At 37.4% G+C, this 10,629-nt stretch overlaps 1 long non-coding RNA gene across 2 annotated transcripts in view; it reads right to left on the bottom strand.

Moving 5' to 3' along the window:
* Positions 1 to 3,022: 3,022 nt before the first annotated feature.
* The window catches only part of LOC118009313, a 203,435-nt gene continuing 195,828 nt past the window's right edge, over positions 3,023 to 10,629 (bottom strand). Inside the window, exon 10 of one of the 2 annotated variants that reach the window (XR_004678879.1) lies at positions 3,023 to 3,218. This is a non-coding gene — a long non-coding RNA (uncharacterized LOC118009313). The remainder of the gene's footprint in view (positions 3,219 to 10,629) is intronic. The other variant, XR_004678878.1, reaches the window with a different exon arrangement.

Here is a 10,629-nt window from a genome sequence, read left to right as displayed (position 1 = left end):
ATAGTGGAATCCTGAACTCTGCATCCAAACACAGTACTATGAGTGGTGTAATCTTGGGAAGTCATTTAACCTAATTAAACCTGTTTCCATATGGAAAATGCAAGTGATAAAGACTGTTCCACCTACCTCATAGGGCAGATATAAGAAACAGATGAAGTAAAACATGTGAATATTCATTTGTCAAGCACCTGATAATTTATAAAAGCAAGAAATTTGCTAATTACCCCATCAAAAACCTTCTCTGAGCTCTGCAGTTTGCCTGACCCATGGATCCCTCCTGTAATATCCTCAAGGGACACCCCCAAGTCTGAGACTTTTCATAGGACCTGACATCAATGTATTGTGTGTGCATGAATGTGTGTGTGTGTGTGTGTGTGTGAGAATGCCTGACATGTCCATCTACTCTCGTATCTATACCTTACATCCTAAGAAATCAAATTACTTATTATATTCCTACCAGGAATAAAATAGAAAAATTTATTCTAATGACTACCACACAGTAGAGTAAAATGAGCTTCAGATGACTATGAAAGAGCATAATGTTCTAGTTTACCAGAAACCAAGGAAACCTAGTATATCCAGCAGCCATTTTTCTTCTTTCTTAGTCTTTCTTTGTGGTGAAGCTGAGAATAATGCCCTCAGGTTTTTCTCACTATATATGTAGATGGGGAGCAGAAAGGAGCTGCAATGGGACAGACTCAGAGACGGTGCAATTAGAAAGGCTAAGATAATTTGTTGGTCTTTTGACGCAGTGTTTCTTTACTATTGAAGTCACCTCAAATCAACAATTTTAACATAATGTAATTCAACAAAAATATTATTTCAAGCATAAGAAAATTTTATAGGAGGAAACATATTGGATGAAGTATCGCTTGTGGTATAATTTTAATTCTGAAAGATCTTGCTAAGAGGGCTTATTTAAATAGGTTCTTCCTGAGATGAATATTTAGGGGGAAAAATTCCTACAGGATGATTTATAGCAAAATTATATGAACAGAATGAAGGACAGAAGAATTTTATTAGAAAAGGGTCTCATTTCCACAAAATATAAATTATACCTTTTAGAAAATATATTGAATTTTATTAATATTCTGCAGACAGCCTGAAGTGTTAATCTCCACCCCTACCTATAAGACTTTCATTATGATGTACAAGGTGTATTTACCCTTTAACCAAATAATTTTTGAGCAACGCGGTGGAGCCTTCAGTTTATGTATCCTACAAAATATTTTCATTGCAGCTACAAAGTCTTATATTTTGTTGGCAACATTTAATGATATATATCTGAGGGTGTATATTTTATATACGTGTATGCATGCTTTTGGTGTTACCACACAAGAACACATAATGATAAACTCATTGTATTTGGTATCTGAAAGACTGTTTCCCCAATATCCACTGTTACTGTTGTTATTGTCTTAACCATTGTTTTTAAGGAGAAACACAAGAAGTTTGAATTTTTTCAATGCTATGATGAAAATTTGGCCTCGCTTCATCTTGGAATTTATAGTTAGAGGAATTACTTGGCCACTGAGTACTGTATTTCTGCCTGGCATTTGAAAGTGACCTCATTTAGACCTTGGTAACTAATATTTTTGATGAGCAAATTGACTTACTATTATTCAAAGAACTTGGTTATAAATCCTTGTCCAGTCTCTACCAGTCTCGAAAACTGAGGGTTTCCTGGGATGTGGCTTTGTTGTAGCAAACAAGAGTGAATTGACCCCTGGTACAGTTTGAGTTTCAGCAAGGACAGCTAGCATTTAGATTTTATATTATTCGAAAGTGAAGACTGAGATGAAGAATGAGGACAAACCCGGGAGATTAAAAAGACTAGAACTCATTTTGAACTCTCAATAAATATTATCAAATATCTTCCTCTTAAATACATGCACACAAAATGCAGCAGTCGATACACGTCTTCCTCCTAGGACATGTAAAGAGAGCACAGGCTCCCCATCCTATTCAAAATACCCGGGAGATACACCATTGCAAAAATTATTGTTCTCTTTTTATAAAATGGGAAGAATCTTGCTTAAAAAGTTGGGCCTGAGTTAAAACCAGAAGCCAAGCTGTTCCTTACAACGTAAAACAATATTTCACTGATTCCCCACTGAGTGCTAATTAAGGCCAGCTTCTATTCACACCTCCACAAAGAGGAAAATACTGAAAAGTACCTGATTATTTGAAGTGATAACACCTGGGCACTTCGCCCAAGGTCATATAGAGATTTGAAGCCCAGGGAACTGCACAGGAAGGAAATCTCTGGTATTTATTATTGGTCAAAATGGCAAACATTTCCAGGTAATGGAATGGAAGTTCAGAGGTACATTTTAGCACGAGTATTTCTGGCTTACCCTCAGAATAAATGTTCAAATTCAAGAATCCATAGCCTCTTCATATGGATAAAAAGAGTTAAAACAAAACATTAGACCTATCAAGATATGTCTCTAAAAAAATTAATGGGATGGCAAAAAGGAAAAAGTATTTTAGAATTATTATCAATCTATACGGAAACACCAGCATCATTCTCTAACTATGGAATTTTAGAGCTGTAAGAATTTTGATGAGACTATTTACTCTCTGACACACATCTTCACATTTGAGGATACAAACTCAGAGTGGTTATCATGTGTCTAATGTCACACAGCCAACCAATGGCAAACTCAGGACTTGAACTAGGGTCTGCTTATATTTATGTATATCTTAAGTTCTGCTATTTTTCAGGACCCCTGGACTCAGGCAAATTTCAATATTGTCAAAGATATCAAATGTAGCCTTTGCTTTTAAGGGGAAACAAACCAAAATAAATCTATCTTCAATCAACAAAATTTGATTCTTCCTATCTTCCTTGGTGTCCCACTATGGTTTTCATAAGTGACCATTAACAGAGGAACAGCTGAAGTGTGGAGATGTTAGAATGGGTGACTACAGATAAATAAATTTAAATCATTAGTTTGTATTATGGCCTCTTATTTTTTTAATGTAAATTTATTTTCATTTTATTCATTTATGTATTTACTTGACCCTCACCATATTCCAAAAAGAAATTAAAATGGCATAGAAGTTATCTAGGCATGGGTTCTGTATTCCTTCTGTCAAGCCTCAACACGCATCTGTCAAAAATTAATAGAATAAGGCAACTGGGCAGTTTTCCTTCTTCATCGCATCTGATGACTTGTCCTGGTGATCCATCACTGCTGTGAATATTCGAATATCTGCCCAAGACAACATGGAAAGGTGAAGTCACACTTAGCACATAATACAATTATGCAATAAATCAAACACAAACTGCTCGTTTCAGTTATGTTGCTTATATACCTACAGAACTGACCCAATTAAGAAAATATGGATTATTCATTTCTAAGGTTTATTCCTAGATATTACATAAAAACTGTAGGCCTTTATTTAAGTAAATGGTTTTCCCAAAGTCTCTGTAAGCAATTCTATGCCTTAAGATAACCAGTCCTAGAGAAGCTTCTTATTCCACCTGCTTATCATTCAATTGCATGTTTTGGTCACTCAAGCTATTGTCAATGAAAATTTGGAGTATCAGAGGAAAAAAAGAGAAGAGATGAAATCTTCTCTTTGGCAGCATTTGGTGCCTTTAAAATAAAAAGTCAGCATCCCCTCTGCTATATAAGCTCAAAGCATCACATTTGCTGGCATCTTTTCAAATGGCCTGAATTGTATTTCTCGCTTTCCTTGATTTATCCCCCTGTTGGCCCCTGCAAGAGAGCATCATTTTTTTCCTCCTGCCTTCTGTCTTCTATATTTCATTTCAGGTGTCTATCGAGGCAACGAAAGATAAAGCTCTCTGCTTTCCCTTGTACTAAAGTTCTATATGGAATCAGTTCACCTGTCTGTCACTCCTCATTAAATTCTTACCCTCTTCATTCACATCCTGATCTTTGCAAATGAACATTTGCTTAATAAATGTTCCCAAGACTAACAGTGCAGAGTGAAAATCCCACACAGCAGTAAATTATTAACTCAGTCACAGAGGGAGTGCCATATATGACTTTTCAGAATGAGTTATTATGTGGATCATCATGTAATTATGAATTTTTCAAGCCATGATAGAGGAAAATTGAATATTTAATATTTTATGGACATATTCTACACTGAGGACATCTTTCAAAATTTTATGATAATTTTTAGAGTGAGCGAAGAGCAGAACAAAAGTTACAAAATAATTGCAAACTTGAATATTTAATCACTAGGGACATTGTTGGTTATTTCTCAAATTATATAATGTAACCAACACTGTGAACTTTTAATCATAGTGTATTCAAATGGGGAAAAAAGTGCATTAAATCAATCCATAAATATGTTTTGGTTGTTTAAGAAATAAGAATACAGAGCTTAATGTTGTCAAATTGAGACCTTAAGATATAAATATTCATGTGGGAGGTAATCTTGAGTGACTTGTTCTAGATGAGCTGTTGTCGAACAAAAACTTTTTTAAATGAGCCATTTCAAAATGTTCAAAATCAAAACCAGGGCATAAACACTAAAATATTTTAAAAGTCTTAGCTGAAAATAAAATGGAAAGATGAAATCAGTGTTTGCCAAAAAATAAAAATTAAAAAATCTGTGATAAATATATGAGAGCTTTGGTGAAAAAAATAAAGGAAAATTAAAACAAGATTTTGATATGAATTACCCTATTTATTTACACAATTCATGCATTCATAATATAGCACTTCGATTTTCACCCATGTTTTAACTTTGAAAATTAGAATATTTAGTGATTTCAAATTATTTCTTAATAGGTTCCCCTTGTTGGAGGAGGTCATTTCCCAGTGCTAGAATACTAATAAACTTTAAGGACATTTGAACTCAGAGGTTCTCAACACTGACTGCACATTAGCATTGCCTAGTCCTATCCCCCGGGCATTGTGAATTGGCCTGAAGTGAGGCTGGACTCTGATGGTTTTGAAGCTTTTCAAATTATTTTAATTTTCAGTCATGGTTTAAAATCACTGACACCAATAGGGCTGCCATCCAGTTTCCAGAGGCCAAAACTTCATATATCCTTTTTTTTTTTTTCACTCATTGTTTTTTGTTTGTTTGTTTTTTAATTTTATTTTATTATGTTATGTTAATCACCATACATCATTAGTTTTTGATGTAGTGTTCCATGATTCATTGTTTGCATATAACACCCAGTGCTCCATTCAATACGTGCCCTCTTTAATACCCATCACCAGGCTAACCCATCCCCCCAAATCCAAAAGAATCACCTTTTAAATACATTGGGTATATGAGCACTAAAGATACAGGATGACTAGTAAACAGCCCTGGCCCTCAAATTGCATATAATCTAAAAAAACACACACATAAATTACTGCAATTCAGTGCAATTACTGTTAGAAAGGTGTATGCCAAGTGATAGAGCAGTGGAGAGAAAACCAACATTAAAGGCACCAAAGTGGATGTTTTTAAACCTGAAGTTTGAGAAAAAAAATATGACTATACTGTTTCTTGCATTCATTCATTCATTCATTCACTTATTTAAATACTTACCCCAAAAATGTATTAAATGACTATTGTTTTTTAAATATTATCTTCTTCTCGTGGACTATGGGAGGTTATTGAAAATAAGGAATGTGTATCAGCTAGCTATTGCTGCATAACAAACTACAACAAAGTCCAAGTGACTTAAAACTACAACTATTTATTTGCTCATGTTTCTGCAGATTGGCAATTTAGGTGAGGATCAACAGTTTAATCAGAAAAGTATGTCTGAGTTACCTCTTAGGATCTTTGAAGAAAGTGAGATTTGACAAAAATATCTGTACTTGCCAGAGAAATTGAATGTTTAGTGAATACATTCTTTATTTAAAAAAAAAAAAATGGATCTCTATACTGTGGAAAGCTTTAGGGAAACAAAACAAACAAACAAAAAAACCCCACAAGTAGACTACCAAAGTTGGGATACCAGTTTTCTGCTCAGTCTTTATCCATTATTGTTTCCCAGCCCTGTAAATAAGAGGCAGGGATCAGTTATTCCTTTCTGTCTAAGACCCTCCCAATTGCAGACCCCCTTCTTTGCTCTCTAGGACAATAAACCAGAAGCAGGATAAAAGAGTCTTACAAATTAATATTGGTCTCCAACTTCTATTGAACAGAGTAATAAAGAAGGCACAGGAGCCCAACAAGGTGTGGATTCACACAGATTTCCCACTCTCCTCTGGAGTCCTGGCACTTCCACAAGTAGACTGGAGACTGGGGAGGAGGTGGAGAAGCACATGACTGTACTTCAACACTGGATTACTGGGGACAGAGTGCTGAAATTTGAGGCCATGGGTTTTTGTTTTGTTTAGTATTTAGTCTTGCTATCCTTTTTGTTTGCTCACTTATTTATATGTTTTACAGATAAGAAAACTGAACTTAGAAGATTTTGCTATATCATAGACTCACCTGAATGTTAGGAAGTTATTCAGGATAAGACAGGTACTAAGTACATTCCAGTAACTCTCCTCATCTTGGCTTTCTGTTTGTTTGTTTGTTTGTTTGGTTGGTTGGTTGGTTGTGATAAGAACATGTAGCATGAGATCTACATTCTTAAATTTTTAAGTGTACAATAAAGTATTGTTAACCAGGGGCACCTGGGTGGTTCAGTTGGTTAAGCATCCGCCTTCAGCTCAGGTTGTGATCTTGGGGTCCTGGGATCAAGCCCCACGTTTGGCTCCCTGCTTAGCAGGGAGTCTGCTTCTCCCTCTCCCTCTGCCCCTCCTGCCCCTTCCCCCCACTCATGCTCTCTCTCTTTCCCTCTCTCAAATAAATAAAATCTTTTTTAAAAAATGTATTATTAACCATAACCACTATGTTGTACAGCAGATCTCTAGAACTTATTCATCTTGCATAAATAAAACTGCATACCCACTGAATAGCAACTCCCCATTTCCCCCTTTTCCAGTCCCTGGCAACCACTATTCTGCCCTCTGTTTCTATGAGTTTGACTATTTTAAATACCTCATATATACGGAATCATACAGTATTTGTCCTGTTACTGGCATATTTCACTTAACATAATGTCCTCAACGTTCATCCATGTTGTCACATATGGCAGATTTCCTTCTTTTTTAATGCTGAATAATAGTTCATTGCACATATATACCACATTTCCTTTATCTATTCATCCATCAATGGACATTTATGTTGTTTCCATATCTTGCCTACTGTGAATAATGCTACAGTGAACATGGGAAGGTAGGTATCTCTTCAAGAGCCTAATTTAATTCTTTTGAGTAAATACCCGCAGTAAAATTGCTAGATTATATGGTAGTTCTAGTTTTAATTTTTTGAGGAACCTACATATTGCTTTCCATAATGACTGCACCAATTTACATTCCCACCAATAAAGCACAAGGATTACCTTTTCTCCACATCCTGGCCAACATTATGATATTTTTAATCTGAATGTGAAACTATGGAAAACAATATACCTTGAAATAATCTCAGTGAACAAAACGTCCAATCTTAAATTTAAAAAAAAAAAAAGGTTTGCATAACTGGCATGAGCAATCATGTGTCTAATGGAAGACTAAAAACAAAACAAAACAAAACAAAAAACCCACAAAACCAGTAAACATAACAGTTCTCCCCAAACTATTCTACATTTAATGCATTCCTAGTCCCAGTGGGAATTTTTAGGAAAACAAATTCAGAAAAAACAAATTTCACAAATTATCCTGAAATTCTTCTGGGAAAGTGTTTAAAATACTGCTAAAAGAAAAAAGAAAACTGGGAATATTTTTTTCTTTTCTCTATTTTATGAAAGCTTTTATGCTTTTTAAAATTTTTATGATAAAATTGTATTTTAGTTTGTGAATATTTGATCATTAGATGTTCAAAATAATATTAAAGCCTTAATATATGCAAATCTACTGTTGAACTAAAAAAATAATATTTCCCATTCATTAGTCTTTTAAAAATGGATTCACTGAGTGCTAATGTTGAAACAGGAATTGTGCTAGTTTCTGAGGATTCAGAGATAAATGAGATACAGTTCCTGCTCTCAAAGGAGTTCACAGTCCCGCGAAAAGAGAGGACAGTAAATAATACAATTACCATGTGGTGTCCTCTGTGCTGGGATGGGGACTCTCACAGGGTCCTGTGGGAGGATATAAGAGGGACCCTTGGGGACAGGACATTGAGAGGGACTGAGCAGCTGAGAAGGCAGGGTGAAGGAGGGAATGCTGACCAGTAAGGCTGCAGAAGTAGACGACTGCCACATCATACCGAGCACTCCGCATCTCTTCTCCACTGAAGCATCAGGCCTTGACTGAGGACACTGACAGCCCATCAAGGTCCCTCATCCTCAACAGCTCTAGTCCCAGGATGACTGTCTACCTCTAATACAGATGTGCATAAGTGTGCATTCCTCGAGTGCATTTTCATCTGGGGCAGGTAGAGTTTGATCCAAAATACCACTTAAAACTTAGGGCACCAATCTTTTTTTAAAAAATCAGTATTCACTGGTGAAATCTTGTTTTATAAAAGTGCTGACTCATTCATCTTTCTTTTAACCACCCAGTCATCACATTGAAGACACCCAACCACTACCACGGGCGCGAACTGAGAAAGTGCCAGAACAAGGTGAATGGCAAGTGCCAGGTCAAGCATCGCTCTGGAGCTGTCACAAGAATCCCCTTGCTCGCCTTGCCCAGGGCCACGAAGCATCGCAAGCAGACCGGCAGAGCTGCTAGCAAGCCCCCTGAGCACAGCAGAAGAGAACTGACCACAGCACCTGAAGTTGGGGTGTTCTTTCTCACGGGGATGGCCAACCTGCGGTGTACGGAGCAGCGATTCTTGCGCATGACGACTGAAGACCCACCAGAGTCGAGGGGAAGAGAAGAATGGAGGAGAGGGGTAAGTGTTCTAGAGCGAGGATGGGGGTTATAACAGGAAAGGAAACCGAAGAGCAAAGGAAAGTGTGCAGCAGGCAGCTGAACGCCCCCAGTAGGCCCCAGGCCCACAGGCACGGCCGGCCTGGGCGTGATGATCCAGATTGGCTCAGAGAGGAACCAAGTCTGAACGTAGATCTCCCTATTCTGGTAAAACGGGTCTCTTGATCACGTACGCATCACACTGACTAACCCGCCTGATCCCAAACTCGGTCCTCTAAGTCCATTTTCTAGGTGCTCCCAGAATCCCTATGCTCAACAAAAAATCTGTCTGTCCTCCTCCCTTCCCCTCCCCTGGATCTAGAAAAAATCATAGCTCGTAATTTTCTGATTTACTGGAGTAGGAGGAGGCTTCCCCAAACCTAGCTAACATCAAGAAGCCCTGTGGAGATTGCCAGTCTTATTGTTACTGCTGCTAGCATTTGATATTAATTTTGTATATTATGCGCTAGCACTAGATGCAGGCCCTTCAATGATTGCATTTCAAAGGGACAGACCTCAGTCCTTGAGAAACTTTTCTAAGTTGTAGAAGATTTACATCTCAAAGGGACAGAGAAAGAATGTACAACTATAATTTGTTTGTAATATATATTTTTTTAGTACAGCTGAAACACAATGTTACATTAGTTTCAGGTGTGCAACACAGTGATTCCACAAGTCTATACATCATGCTATGCTCACGGCAAATGTAGCCACCACCTGTCATCATGCAACACTATTACACTACCATTGAGTAGATTTCTTATACTGTACCTTTTATTCCCCTGATTTATTCATTCCATAACTGGAAGCCTATATCTCCCATTTCCCTTCACACATTTGACCATCCATCTGACCCCATCCCCTCGGGCAACCATCTGTTTGTTCTCTGTACTCCTGTGTCTGGTTCTACCTTTTGTTTGTTTATTAATTTGTTCTGTTTTTTAGATTCCACATATAAACAACTGCAAGTTTTCTTTTTTTTTTAAGATTTTTATTTATTTATTGAGAGAGAGAGAATGATAGAGAGAGAGCATGAGAGGGGGGAGGGTCGGAGGGAGAAGCAGACTCCCTGCTGAGCAGGGAGCCCCATGCGGGACTCGATCCCAGGACTCCAGGATCATGACCTGAGCTGAAGGCAGTCGCTTAACCAACTGAGCCACTCAGGCGCCCCAACAACTGCAAGTTTTCTAAAGTAAATGCTCTAAGAAAAGGGAGGTCAAGGGCCTAAAGTCAGGAAGAAGCCTGTCTAAAGGTTAGTCAAACTGAACATTTGGCCATCTTGGTTAAAAATCACTTCAAATTTTATGAGCAATGTTATTCTTCAGGCAGCATATTTAGAGGGAATTATTGAGTTTCTTAGATGAGTAAAATAATTCAACTTCTCAGGCTCTGGGACTACAACACAGTGTGAGCTGTGTTATCATTGCCAAGTCCTGTATGGCCCAATGTGCTTTTTACTTATGAGGAGCCCCACCTCTGTCCTGGTTTCACCCAAGATATCCCTGGAAATGAAAAAAATCAAAGGCGATATTGGCTGATGTGCATGTGGACAAACTACCACCCTTTAAAAGGAGAGGCGTTTACTTTTGCCTCGGCAAATACACGCCATCTTGCCTATCAAGCTGATTAAAGCATATAGGACAAAATGTCTTCTAATTGCCCCGAATCAGCTCACTTCTTCCAAGACTTATTCATTTGTCCATTTATTCATTAAATGTTTATGTGGCAGGAT

This window comes from Mirounga leonina, unplaced genomic scaffold, assembly GCF_011800145.1.
Source record: "Mirounga leonina isolate KUSES-001 unplaced genomic scaffold, KU_Mleo_1.0 Mir_127, whole genome shotgun sequence".
Classification (NCBI taxonomy): Eukaryota; Metazoa; Chordata; class Mammalia; order Carnivora; family Phocidae; genus Mirounga; species Mirounga leonina.
Note: the sequence above shows the minus strand (reverse complement) of the source record. Positions and strands in the feature narration are given on the sequence as shown.